This window comes from Dasypus novemcinctus, chromosome 27, assembly GCF_030445035.2.
Source record: "Dasypus novemcinctus isolate mDasNov1 chromosome 27, mDasNov1.1.hap2, whole genome shotgun sequence".
NCBI lineage: Eukaryota > Metazoa > Chordata > Mammalia > Cingulata > Dasypodidae > Dasypus > Dasypus novemcinctus.
In genome coordinates this window covers 52,156,651-52,171,010 of record NC_080699.1, presented here as the reverse complement: position 1 = coordinate 52,171,010, position 14,360 = coordinate 52,156,651, and the positions used below count along the sequence as shown (strand labels likewise).

Below are 14,360 nucleotides of genomic sequence, written 5' to 3'. Positions count from 1 at the left end.
TGGGTTACAAGGAACAGAGACTCACTCAGTCTGACCGAAATAAGTGGTTTTGTTGATGGGATACTTAGGCCAGTAAAGGAAATACACTACATGGGATCCCGAGGATCGGAGTCCTTGCTTATCTGGAACAGAGAAAGGCACTGTAACCAGAGAGCATTTTGGTTCAGGAAACCCTCAGAGGCCCCAGGTGTGAGCTGGATAATGATGATGACTGTGATAGTAATAACATTTATTAGGTGCTTTCCATGTGCCAGGCACTATTGCCTGTATATTAAGCCATCCAATAATGTAGCTCAACACAAGAAACCATTATGGTGGGTGACTGTGCAGGACTGTGTATCAATGTGGGGGCCAATAAAGGGATATGTGGCCTAGAAGTAGGATAGGTATTACATCATGCCCTGATTGGAAACACTTCAGAAGGGGAAAGGCGGGTTGCCCTCATGGTATCAGCTGCACTATTTGTAGGGAGACAGTCTGGGTTGTGGAAGGATTGTGAACATAGACTGTGTGGCAGGCAGACCCTTGTTAACCTTGGCAAGTGACTTCATCTCTGTAAGCCTCAGTTTTCTCATTCTGTAAAAGAGTCCCTTCTTAATAGGGTGGTTGTAAAGGTTAAATGAAATAACACATAACTAGGTACTTTGCAACAGTTCTTAATACATAGGGCTAAAAATCAAAGTGTTTATCATTATAATTTGAAATCATTTTATTTTATTTTTAAATGTTTATATTAAAGTTAATAGATCACATAGAATGTTACATTAAAAAAAACCATGAGGTTCCCATATAACCCACTTCCCCCCATCATTTTTATAAATTGTATTTTTTGAAGATACATACATCACAGAAAAGGTTATGTTATGAAAAACATAAGAGGCTCCCGTATACCCCCCACTCCCCCACCCCACTCTTCCACACCAGAATATTCTTGCCTTTCAACCAAATTGTTTCCTTCATAAAACCTTAAACCAGATCTTCAATTCTGCAAAGTCACTTATTGCAGTAAGGCAACCAAAACCTGAAATTCCTTTTCATATGATTTAACTGAATTTCTCTGTGTGTGAAGCATGGCCTACCTCTCCCTTTGCAAAGAGATAGAGCTATCTCCCCATCACTCCCAAACAATACAGCTCTTTAATTCTTTCCATACTCATCAAGTGAGAGGGGTGCCTAAGCCATCTAAGCACTTTCATCTGTCTTCTATGTGGAAAAGTCCATTGCTTAAGGTGTTTATAAATATAAAATATAAACTGGAATTCTTAATTTCTTTTTTTTTTTCATTTTAGCAGCTTTCAATGGAATTTGTACATAAGATTCTTTTTTCCCTGCATCTTCTCAGTTGTTTTTTCCTTATATTTGCCCTTTTCCTTCCCTACTTGGTGAGATTTGGCTTTACATTCAAGGATCTTTTTGCGGTCTTTATCCAGTTTTAGCCTAGTGATAACTACCTTGCTGGGGTGAATGCCCACACAGACAGTGGTGCCATTAGCCTTCTCCCGCTGCTCCCATTCGATGTAGATGACATATTTCTTCCTGTAAACCTGGACTACTTTGCCAATTTGCTGACCTTTGTAGTGTCCTTTCACTACCTGAACTTCATCATCTTTTCGGATAGGCATGGATCGAACATTATATTTCTGTCTCAGCTCCTTGGAAAGAGGGGAAGACATAATCTTCCTCCAAATGTGGGAAGGTGCATTGAAATGCCTTTTATGGTTCTTGCTCTGACCAGAGGTCACAAAGGGATTGAACTTCATTTTGGCCCCTGCCACTTCAGCGATGGCTGCAAAAGGAAAAAGAGCTGCTCTCTATTTTTGATGCTGATTTTAACTGTATTTAACACGGGAAACTACTTAAATTCATTATATTTTTAAAGGGCAAGAATACTCAAAAGTACACTTCTTGCACCTGTATGCTTCTGTGTACATGTGTATGTTTTCTGGTTTGTGATTTTGTTCTAGTAATTGTTTTTTTAATTTTCCCTTAATCATCCATTTCTTTAGTGTGTATTAATCCTCATTGTGAGCAGTGATGAAATTAGTGTGTTTCTCTTCCTTCTCTTTCCCCACCCTCTCCTCTAGCACCTGATTTTAGGTGATTATATCACTTTGCTTAAGAGTTTGCCTTTATTCTGTAAATATGCTTATACTAATGACTATCTTGAGATACTGATGATGGCACCTTCATTGTCCCCTCATATAGCCAAGTGGTGAGTTCCATGGGACCAAATGTCAGACAAGGAAAGGGAGTGGGTCTATCACACCAAAGATTACACCTAAATGAGTGATAGGCAGGTGACATCTCCCATCACTGCCCCTCTACCCTCATATACACCACCTGATTGCTTGGCTCAACTCCCTTGTTCACATAAGATCTCTAATATATTCTCTTTCTCCTCAGAAAAGCCAAGAATTTGATATCCTTGTCTTAATGTTCTGTTTCCTAGAGGCAATCAAGGCCTTCTGCCATCATTTGGAAAGCAAGTACAGAATAAGAACTTAGCTTAATTTTCTTAGTTTTTGTTAGTTCATGAATTGATTTAGATCAATGGTTTTTTTCTTTTACCCATGATCTCTGTTTGGTCCAGAGATTCGAAGATTCTTTTACATTCAGTTATGGAAGCAAGGTAGAGCTGGGATAGAATCTCATTTCTTGCCCAGTATTCATCTGTCATGTGAAACTCTATGTAATTCATAAAGTCCGCCAAACTTTACTGAAGATACTGGAACAAGTCACTTGTACAGAGCAGGGGAGTTCAAGTGTAAGGAGGAGGCTTAAATGATGTAGCTCTTATCATTTGTTTAAGAGATACACCACAAGAATGTGTTATAGATGTAGCTGTGATCAGGGCTCAATGACTTCCACAGATGGCTGTCTACTCAGTGAGCAGCATAATGTCCCCACATACAAGAAGCCTGGGAGTGCAGTTGTCAAATCTCAGTGTGAGCCCGTTTGTAGGAGTCCAACATTTTTATGGTTTCAGTTTACATGTTGGCAAGATGCTGGGTAATAAGATCATGGCATAATGTAGATGACAGGTTTTTATGTGTATAGGCATTTTAAAAATCAGCAAACCAAATTAAAGGAATTTTTTTCTACAGGTTATTTCTAGAATAGTGCTTTTAAATGTAGGATGGCCAAGTATTAAGAGTATTTGACAAATTTGAGGAAAAAAAAGTCAGAAGTTGAAGACAGACATATAAAGTATGATCTATGAATAACTGGAGTGCCTGAATGAGAAAACCAAAGCAAAGACATGAAAAAATATTAAAAATTATAATTTTTTATTTTTCTGGAAAGAAATTCTTTGAAGCTGCATTATAAAACCTTACACTGAGTATTGACACAGAATGACCAATATCAAAACATATTCTAGGTAAAATTACTAGGGTGTAAAGCATTAGAGTTTTCAGCATTAGAGTAGAGCAAGTGACATTATGAAAAGAACATAGCATCTCATCATCAGTTGTGATAATACTTTGTGCCAGAAGAAAATGGAGTAATATACTTGTGGAAAGAAATGTGAATCATGGTGCTATAAACAGCAAAACTGACATGAAAGTGAAAACAGCACTGAAAGCCAACTTCACTGGCTTGAAGTTGGGTAATATTGTTCCCATGATCCCTTTCAGGTGAGGGAACAGATTTCAGGAAATGAAATGTCCAGAAGACATTGGTAGGACAGATGTTAAGTCTTAAATTTACAGTTATTTGTCCATTCATTCAAAGTTTGTTTAGGGTGCTTATCTATCTGTGTTTATTTTATTGATAAGGATGAAGAAAAGTAGTTGGAGAGATATTGTTTAATGTATTAACATCTAAAATTAAATGTCAAACCTATTTCTAAAACTCAGTGTAAATCTTTCAAAATGAAAAATAAATTTTCCCTCAATTGGCTGATTAGGGAATTGGGTAAAAGGGGCTGAGCACTGAGGCATCTCCATTTCTTTGGTATTATATCCCCTTTCAGTCTCCAAACATCATGTAATCTCTAGATCCTCTGAGACTCAGGCTGAGGCCTCCAGCTCAAGGTCTTTGTGCTGTCAGTAGTAAGGATCACTGGGGAGGCACAGAGGTGGATGGAGGAGTTTTTCTGAAGTGGGTAACAGGACCCAGAAGACACCTCGGATCATTAATTGTCTGCATTTACTTTGACCAGCCAGTTCATGTTTCCACCTCCAAGTTCACATAGAATACTGGAAAGCTCAGTTTCTCCTCAGTTTTGCTGATTTTCCTAAAGTGCCAAAAGAAGGTTAGGAAAGCAATGGAATGGACGTTAACTTGTTTCCCTTCCTCTCTTCATCCTATCCACTCCATACTCACATTTCCTTTTCCTCTTCTTCCTGCATTTTCATCCATTTCTTCAGTGTCTTCAGTGTATTCTAGGAAAAAGAATTTATGAAAAGAGACTCCTCTTCCTTGAACAGTGTAGACAGCTACAAGGAAAGGAACCCACTTGATGACCATGTGCACATGTGCAGGAACACCCTGCAAGGGGAGTGCCCACCCCAGAACTAACTTCACAGGTGCTCCTTCCACTGGGTGTGGCCCAAAGCTTCTGACAACCAGCCCAGATTCCCTGCCTGGACCATTCAGGCTTATGCAAGCTGATTCAGTGATGCACATATGTTAAAACCAGGGCAATGCTAAGAAAATAGGTAAAGAGGATGGAAGAAATTTGTAGACATTGTTGTTCCCATGACCTCAACTTCCTGGATGAGACCACTTCCTTCAGGATAAGAATCATAAAATAAGGAACAGACAGAATGGAGAAAAGCTATAAAGAGGAGTTATGAATAAGAAAGGGAGAGATTACAAAAAAAACAGAAAGAGGAAGGAAATTACATGCAAATTGTTGTTCTCTGTATCTGATACTTCTTCAGAAACTGTGAAGTAAGCCTCCTGGTAACCAGGGCAGGAATGGTGATCTATCAACCTTATGAAAGAAAATGGGAAAGTTAGGGTTGAGGGCAGAACTCAAGCTCCTGTTGGTTATGACAGGGTGTGGTCTGCTCCCAGGACACAATTCTGTCCTCACCTTCACACTCCTCTCCTAGGGCCTTAGTCACTTCACCTCAGCTGTGAAGAAGTGGGTCTAAGATTCCAGAGTCCCTTTCCCAGCTCTCAAATACTATAACTGTGGCTAGTGAGTAATGCCTGTATCCTCTTGTTCCTCTAAGAAGGCAAATACTCTCCATGTCTTTCTATACATGATGTTGTCTTTCTTCTCCTTTTTACCACCTTCACTACCTCCCTGGCTCTTTTCTCTCTCTGTATTACTGCCCATTTGTTTTCTCCTTGTCAGTTTCCACCAATCATATTGTTCTATAATACAGGAACACTGGAGAACAATCAATGTTCCCTTATTATGCTGCCACCCTCTCCAAAATATCAATTAGTCAATTAACCAGTCCATTCTAACCAGGGAGCAACTATCAGAAGCATGAAGTTGAATCAGGTCTTGTGTTCTAACCAGTCAACTCTGCCCTGTTCCCCACTTGACAGTCATGCCCCTCCATGTACCTTTCCTCAGTCTTGTCCAGGCACCCATCAGTGCTAGTACTTCAGTGGTTTGATGAATTCCCAAAAGATTCCACTTATTTAAGTGGCCTGTAGATCCCCTATTATATCACTTTCAGACTAAGTGAATACAGACAAGTTACTTTACCTCTAATCTTACATTCAACCCCTCCAATCAGTTCAGAAACCTATAGGGATGCTGTGAGGACAAAGTGTCTTCCATGAACCTAAGGTCATACCAGTCTCAGAACAATCACCTGATTTATAGGATTAATGGTCACTATCACCCACAGGACATGATTCAACTCCATGCCTCTGAGAGTTGCTCCCTGGTTTAAAATGGATTGGTTAATTGATCCATTGATTTACCGAAGAAGGTGGCAGTATAATATGGGAATAATATGAGAGGAGCAGGGACAACAAGAGCCAATATGTGAAGCAAGCCTGGCAGGCCATTCACACAAGGCCTCCAGAAACCCAGCCAGGCTTTGGAATGTGTTGGAGAAAGAGTTGTACATGAACCTCTCAAATGGAAGCAATTTCAGGTTTTAATCTAATCCCAGGACTTTGGATTTGTGTGAGCAGTAGAGAATAGAAGGATGTTCAAGGATATGTTTCTTTCGATACCTTTCCAGCACCCAGGTGCATGTGCAGTAAGCCCAGAGCATATGTTCTTTATGTCAGAAAGGATAAAACATTAATGAAGTGCTACCAGACCTTTAAGTACAGAGGGAGAAGCCCTAATTCTTAGCCACCACCTGGCACCCAGTAGAAGAACTTTGTCCCAAGTCTAGTTGATAGTCTGGGAGAGCTTGTGTCCTGCCAGATCCCCTCCATTGTAGGTCAACACCAAAACCTCAACTACACTCTCTTGTGCTTTATTCCCAAGAGCTGCTAACCAAAGAAAAACAAACGCTTTGATGTTTGGTCTTATGGGAAAGTGACTCTTAAATAGCATAGGAAGGAAAGATGATTGCAAACACAGTACGCTCAAAGAACATGATCATAATACTTCTTACTATTGTAATTAAATATAGAAAGAATAAAGCAGACCTCCATGTATATTTCCATTACTTTCTGAGTTCATAGTCCCTTCTTCAATTGCTAAAGTAGCAAGCAGTGTTACCAGACTGTTTCTGATAACCCACTCTCATTGGATCCTATCTTGAGTGATATTACCTACCTGGATTGTCATTTTCATCACTGCTGGTGGAGTCATATCTCTGATCCACAAGCCAATCTTTAGGAACACAAACATCTGCAAGAAAGTTTTTGGAGAATGTGGCACACCCGTCCCTTCTCCATTGATGGCTTGCTGGCTACCCGAGATCACCACAGTTTCTTAGACCATCCCTGGACTCTGTGGATTCAGAGGCCTTCAATAAGACATTATAAATGGTTTGCAAATGAGCAAGATGGAGAAAGAATCCCCTTTTGACTATTTACTTCCCCCATTTTGATGGACCATTAAAGCTCTTACCTCCAAACTTATCACCCTGAAATTCTGACTGTTCTGGAAATACTCTGTATGAGATGAGTTCAATGAAAAGACCAATGGCAGGCTCAGAGCTGCTGCCTGGGAAAGTGTAGTGTGATGATGGATATGTTCTTTCTGTATTGTCATGCCATAGCTACTAGCACAAATGGCTGTTGGGCTTTTGAAAAATGGATAATACTACATTGTGCTGCAGATGCCCTGAAGGTGTGGTGCTCAGTAATAAGAATTGAAATCATGAATGTTCCAAACTCATAGACGATTCGAGATCCCATAAGGCCAAAAAGATGTGAACAAAGTGTATAGAATTTGGAGTCAAATCACTTAATATCGCCACAATATGGTTTCCTGTTCTCTAGATGTGAAACTTGAAAATTCATTCACCTCTCAATCCTTCCATATCTCATATGTTTTGAAAAAGTCAGATATGGCTGCTTTTCTTTTATCATGACCAATCAAAATGCCATGATCAGACTATAAAGGCTTACTAAGAGGTGAGATATATTATTAAATTAAGATTTATTAATTAAATCTTAGTAAGAGGTATTCTCTAATACAATTTTATCCATTTAGAGTCCTGCGAACATTTTCCTGAAGGGTAATGGGGTATTTTCCTGGTTTACTGAGGTATACTTGGCATAAAATAAACTGAACCTATTTAAAGGATATAATGTGATAAAATTTTGACATATACCCATGAAGAAATGAACTGGCATTTTTTACACAGAAAGCTGACATTAGCAACTATTTAGTGTTAGAGAAATCTAGGAAAACACACATGGTCACACATTCTCACACATGCACATTGAGAATCATACATACACATCAGGAAGCTTCTCTCTGTGGAGAGGTTCTCTCTAGACAAAGCCAACAAGGAATATTCATTGCTCATCATCTAGATTTTTCCTCAGCAAGTGTGTGATGACAGAATATATAATATTGTTGCTTGCTCTTGGAGCCACCTGCAGTTGCAGAAAAGAAAACACTATAATGATCAGAACTTACTGTGTTGTGTTTGTAGAAGGCTTTTGAAAACCAGGTAGGAAAGAGAGCCAAGTCAAGGAAACCAAAAAGCAAGTGAGGGGACACCTGAAAAGGCATGATGAGCTTTTCCTGTATTATGTATCTCTCCATTTTGGTTGGCATTTAAAAAATTCTTAATCCAAGAAGAAAATATGGCTGCTAAAGAAAAACTTCCTTTTATAATCTAATGCTTCCATTTGTGATTGTCCTTTTGAAACAGAGATTGGCAGGTCAAAACAGATGCCAAGTGAACACAGTCCCCACCAAGGAAATTGTACATATCATCTGTAAAGTAATGGTCATATTTAATTGAATGGAAAAAGAAAAATACAGAAAGCAATGGTTCTAAAGGGAAACTTACCTTGGAATTAGATGGGACTTCCTCTACTGCCCTGGCACTCAGATCTTTCAGCAGGCCCTCTGGGGAGCTAGGAGGATAAAGAGTAATAGTCAGTATATTGGAGTTGGTGCCCTTGGAGTACTCTGAAGTTTTGCTCGACATGGACAAAGGATTAGAGTAATATGGAGGCAGGTATTTAACAAGGATAGTGTGAGCTGCTGACGAGTGGAAAAAGGATAGCAAAATGTAGGTACAGGAATAGAATGGGATGCAGTCCTTGACTTTGTAGCTAATGACCTCCCAAAGCAATGTGAAATAATCCAAAAAAGTTACAAAATACATGCCATTGTTCAATGATGGATTATCATTCCTCCTGCCATTTTGAAGTCCAACTAAAATGCTACTATCACCTTGTCCTGTTACAAAATCATCAGTATTCATGGTTCCACATATGTCATCTCTCTCTTTTTTTTAAGGAGGTACCAAGGATTTAACTCTGGACCTCATTCATGGGAGGCAGGCACTCAACAACTGAGCTATACCTGCTTCCCATTTTCATATTTTGTATAGGATTTTTTTCCTCTATTAAAAAAAAATGTTACATTAAAAAAATGTAAGAGGTCCCCATTTACCCTCCATCCCCCTCACCCCACTCCTCCCACATAAACAACCTCTTTCATCATCATGGGACATTCATTGCATTTGGTGCATACATTTTGGAGCACTGCTGCACCACATGGATAATGGTTTACATTGTAGTTTACACTCTCCCCCAGTCCACTCAGTGGGCCATGGCAGGACATACAATGTCCAGCACCTGTTTCTGCAGGATTTTGCTGTTATTTGTACACGAGCATTTTATTAGCTTTCCAAAGTTTAATAATAGGGTAATTGTTTTAAAGACATTTATAAATTTTATTGTGGGACTGGATAGGCAAAACATTATGATTTTTTTTTAATCCTTTATCATGAAGAGACTCAGTTATAGAAGATTTGAAGATATTTAAATACTGTCATTTAAAAATTGACCACTATAAATCATGTGGTATTTTTCCTTCCAGTCTTCCTTTTCTATACCCTGAATGCTTATTCATTGAATGTGTTGGATGTCCATCTTTGCACTATCCAGGCACCAATTTGATAGTTCATTACTAAGGGGAGACATGAGTTGAGTGCTAAGGCTCTAATGCAGTTATAAAAGTTGCAGCAAGGATGATATACACCAGATCAGTAGCCAAATGGTAACTTGAGTTCTTATTGGTCACTGTCCCTAAGGCATGCAGCAAACAGTGCCAAGCACTTCTAGGACTCAAGAAATATGCTAATATCTCCCAATTCCTATCTGTTTGGGCTGTAGTGTGGAGGACTGACTTAGTTAAACCAGATTGTGCTTGCAGTCGTTCAGAATCTGAGCTGAACAGGCATGTGGAATTTCTAAGTGCTTTTCACACTATGTCAATTCATAGTCTGCAGTAACGGCAATAATAACAGGTCTGAGTCATGTGATCACTGAGTTGACTTATAATGATGGACAGGATGTAGGATCTGTGCAGGTCTGATATATCCAGGAATACACACAAATGATCAGTTTCCCTTGCTGGCACGGTGTAGAATCATCCCATGGCCAAGTGATGGGGCTAGGTTATGGCTATAGCATCAGGGTCAGGGACACTCATGTTTGAAATTGTAGGCTAATTGTCTCTGCACCTCAGTTCTTCATCAGAAGAGTGGGAATAAACAGTCATAGTATGGTAGTGTTGAAGGTTGAATGAGCAAGTATAGGTAAAGGGTGTGGTAGTGGATTTTTTGAGAAGTTGTCACTGGCAATTGTGCTATATAGGTGGGAAATAGTTTCTCCACCCCCACCTTCACAATCTCATCTCAAAGACTCTAACATAGATATCTCCAGCCCTGGTACACAAACCCTCACCAGCTAAAGGGAACACAGCTGCCTACAAGGACTGTAGAACATGGCCATCACTTAACTAGAAAATAATCACATCCCCATTTCTCATTCTCACCTGGAAGCTGGAATCAGGGTGGCTCTTCAGAGTAAAGCAAGCACACAGTCCCTGGGGATTGAACGCAGGACTTCATACATGAAAAGCAGGTGCTCAAACACTGAGCTACATCAGCTCCACCCTGGTTTTTTAATTATCTAGATTTTTTCTGAAGTTCAAAAATGCATATCATTTTCTCTTGTACCTGAGGCCACCTGTAATTATATTAAAGAAAATACTCAGGATCAGATCATGCTGTGTAGCATTGACACAGATCTTTTGCACTTTTGGTGCAGATGGGAAACAGTGGTTGAGTGAAAGATCCTATAAGTAACTGTAGCAGACACACATGGAAAGACACAAGCTTTTCCTAGAGAATGCATCTCTCATGTCTATTTTGGTTGGCACAAAAAATTCTTACTCTTAGAAGGAAAAACTGCTGCCATTTAAAAAGCCCATATACTTGACTCCCTGCTGTTGCTATTTGTAAATAACAACTTGAAACAATAATAGAATACTCCCTAAATAAGGAAATTCTATATGTCATCTATAATGTACATGGTCAGAATGTTCATATCTGAACTCAATTGAAAATGAAAGGAATAAGTAAAGTGACATTTTCTCAGACAAAGAAAGGCAACCTTACCTTGGAATTAGATGGGGTCTCCTCATCTGCCCTGTCACTAGGTGGTTCCTCCATCAGGCCAAGGCCTCTCTTTAAAAGGTGGTACACATTCTAATAGATTCTAATAGTGTTTAGGTGCCCATCCTGTGCTGACCAAAAGTAATTTGCTTTGCTCACAAAAGCCAAATTGATTGTTAGGGAGTCATCCCCCACTTAAAAGAGCTCATTATCAAAGCTGAATTTTAAAAGTCCTATTCAAGTACTTGCCAAACAAATTTTCCCTATATACCAAAAAAAAAAAAAAAAAAAAAAAAAAGGCCATCAGAAAGGCCTTATGTCACCAGGCCAAACCAGAAGAAAAAAGGTTCAAGTATACAAACAGGACTGCTGTTAGTAGCTTAAACCATAAGAACCAAAGTTCAAAATGTCAGTTCAAAAGTTACCCCTAAAAGGTCTAGAGCCTCAACCAAAAAGAGGGATGTTCAGAACCAAGAGGACTCAGACAGGAACTCAGGGCTGTTGGGGAGATGGCAGAGCTGAAGGGGCTTTTACCTGTACCATGCTCAAATCCAACAGTAGCTCCAGAGTCAGGTTGGTAGGTACTTAGAATCCTGTTTCTAACACTATGTAATGTCAACTGAGAAATAAACTAAGCTGCAAGGCAACAAAGGCATTGATTTAGGGTCTTAGAGTTGCAATTAGGGGAGCACAGATTCAAGTAGCAATCCAAATCATGTCCCATCTTTGTATTTCCAGGCAAGGGGCTTTAAAGAAGACTTGAGAAGTTGTTTGTAGTTGTAGTGTATTTGGGGTATTCAGTATACTATATTGTCCTTCAGGTTAGATAGTTAACTGAGTTCTTTATGTTGTGTGTGTGTGTGTGTGTTTTAATGCTCGAAGATCAGAGAAGAAATACTTTCAAATATTAGCATTGGAGTATGGATGTGGCTGAAGCAGTTGAGCACCTACTTCCCACATGGGAGGTCCCAGGTTTGGTTCCCGGTGCCTCCTAAAAAAAAAACAAAACAAAAACCAACCAACCAAAATCAAACAAAAGAAACCAACTCAGGGGAACCGATGTGGTCCAGTGGTTAAGCACTGGCTTCCCACATATGAGGTCTCAGGTTTAATCCCCAACCCCAGTACATTAAAAAAAAAAAAAAATTACCATTGGTATTTTTTTCAGTGGTGAGCTTGTGATTTTGATTCCCTTTGCTGTGTCATCTGAAGTTTCTTAAATAGTATGTATAAGTTGCATAGAGAAATAACTACTTTGAGTGCTAATGACACCTGTAAAAGTAAAAAGGTCGAATGTGCTTCTGAACACTTGCCTTGAAATGCTTTTCTAATGCCTTACCCAGCATGTTTTTGACAGCAACTGTGATGTTCAAGGCCAGAAGATGAATGTGATTGGGAACATGGACATTGGAATTACATGTTCAGGGCTGATTCCTGACTCTGCTTCCTGTCAACTGGGAAATTTACTAAATTGTCTGTGTCTCATTTCCAGATCTGAAATACAGAGCAAGTACCATTGGCCTCATCGGCTGCCCTCAGAATTAAGTAATGGTCCTGGCTCAAATTAGAGACACAATCCATATTATTTTATTGATATATCTAGTGTTCTTTTTCCTATTATTCACCTGTTTACTCAGTTACTTTTCTTCATATGGTAATTCATAACTGTAATGTATAATTATTGTGAGAAAAAAGTCATCCTAAATTCCAAAAGCAATACCCACAGTGGAGTTCTGACCTTTTTCTACCCTCCAATTGACAAATATTTATGGACAGCAAAGGCAGACTGGATAAACTGGGGGCAAAATAATAGTGAAGTTGTCACACAGTTCTTATGTTGTGTTAAAACTTCTGCCAAAGGACTAGGCCCAAACTGAGTGTGAAATACTACAATATCTGTCTGGAAGACCAGAGCATGGAATATTGGAAACTACTTCACAATACTTGTGAATTAAAGACAGCCAAGGTGTCTTTTGTTGTTGTTGTTGTTACTGTTTTCAGAAAAGTTTATTACCAATCCCTTAGGAGTGCATTACAAATAATGGGGATAGAAACCCAAACCAAACCTTGAAACACTTGAAAACAGGGCTGCTAAAGAACCAGATGGCTCCAAGTTGTCAGGGAAAGGAAGTAAAGGAGAGGCATTCTAGACAGTGACCTACCCTGGATCCTGAGTCTGTATATTAGTGTGACTATTCTGGGGAAAGGGGGAGTCAGAAATCCTCACCTCCATAACCCCAGTGTTGCCCTGGATGGTGGGGAGGAAAGGCAGAAGCAAGCACTGAGGGCACAGGCCTTACTGAGTCTAATCTTGGTGTCACTGCCTCCAAATCTGTGAAACAATAAACTCCTTTAAGCCAACAAGTATGTGTTATATGACATGTCAACCATGGTGTACTGAAACAGTTCCTTTGAAAAATCCTCTTGCCCCAGAGTTCCTGAGGGGTAGAATTGATGCCCTGGAGGAGGTGACTCACCTACAAGAAGAGTACATATCCTGACCCAGCCTCCTGTCTCTACATTTCCATCCTTGATGCAAAATATGAGGTAGTTTCCCCCACATAAAGGCTTTCTGAAGTACCAAGGATGTCCAAATTTTTGGCCCTCCTCCCCCAGCATCTTCACAAAACTCTGCCTCATGTGAGTCTTCCTGGGGGTTGGACTACCACCTGAAGTGACCAGTGGTCTGCTTGGCTCCTCTACTGGCTCAGAACCTAAGACATTCCAGACCAACTGCCAGATAACAGCTATGCAAGGAATTAGCTTCACCTTTAACTCAACTACTCTGGAACAACAGTTAATGCTCATCAACTGGCAAAGTCACCTACCTGACTGAGGTTTGGTGAGTTAATGAATGAAGTCTCCCTGTTCCCAATTATCTCCCTGACTAAATATTTGAACAACTCTCTTAGTGTGGAGTCTGTACATTCCCTGCTGAAGTCTTTCTCATCCTAAGAGTACCCTTTCTGGAAGATATGGGCGTGAGACTATGTGTTCTAATATGTATTTTACTGATCACTAGTGATGTTGAATGCATTTTCATACTCCTGCTCTTTCTGAACTCACTGCAGAAATTATGATTTATGGTTTACAGAGAGGGGACATAGTGAATCATTTGTGCTTTGAAATGTCCACATCCTTTGAGAACCCAAACACACAGCCCTGTTCTCAGAAATGCTTCATTTTCCTGCATCAAGAGTCCCCTCCATGAAGAGGAGAAGGACAGGTTAAGAGAAATGGAGTTACCATTGGACCCAGCAATCCTGCTTATAGGTATTTGTCCAAGAGAGTTATTTTTCACTTAATAACTTGTATACTGATGTTTTAGCTACTTTA

General features: G+C 39.6%; 1 long non-coding RNA gene and 1 pseudogene across 1 annotated transcript; both read right to left on the bottom strand.

The window, feature by feature from the left end:
* Positions 1-1,295: 1,295 nt before the first annotated feature.
* On the bottom strand, positions 1,296-1,760 carry LOC131276296 (large ribosomal subunit protein uL24 pseudogene; annotated as a pseudogene).
* Positions 1,761-7,409: 5,649 nt separating this feature from the next.
* LOC131276344 (uncharacterized) lies at positions 7,410-13,752 on the bottom strand. Its single transcript, XR_009183854.2, has 3 exons — positions 13,502-13,752; positions 10,403-10,596; positions 7,410-8,469 (listed from the first exon to the last, which is right to left on the bottom strand). It is a non-coding gene; the product is annotated as an uncharacterized lncRNA (long non-coding RNA).
* Between the last annotated feature and the right edge of the window lie 608 nt (positions 13,753-14,360).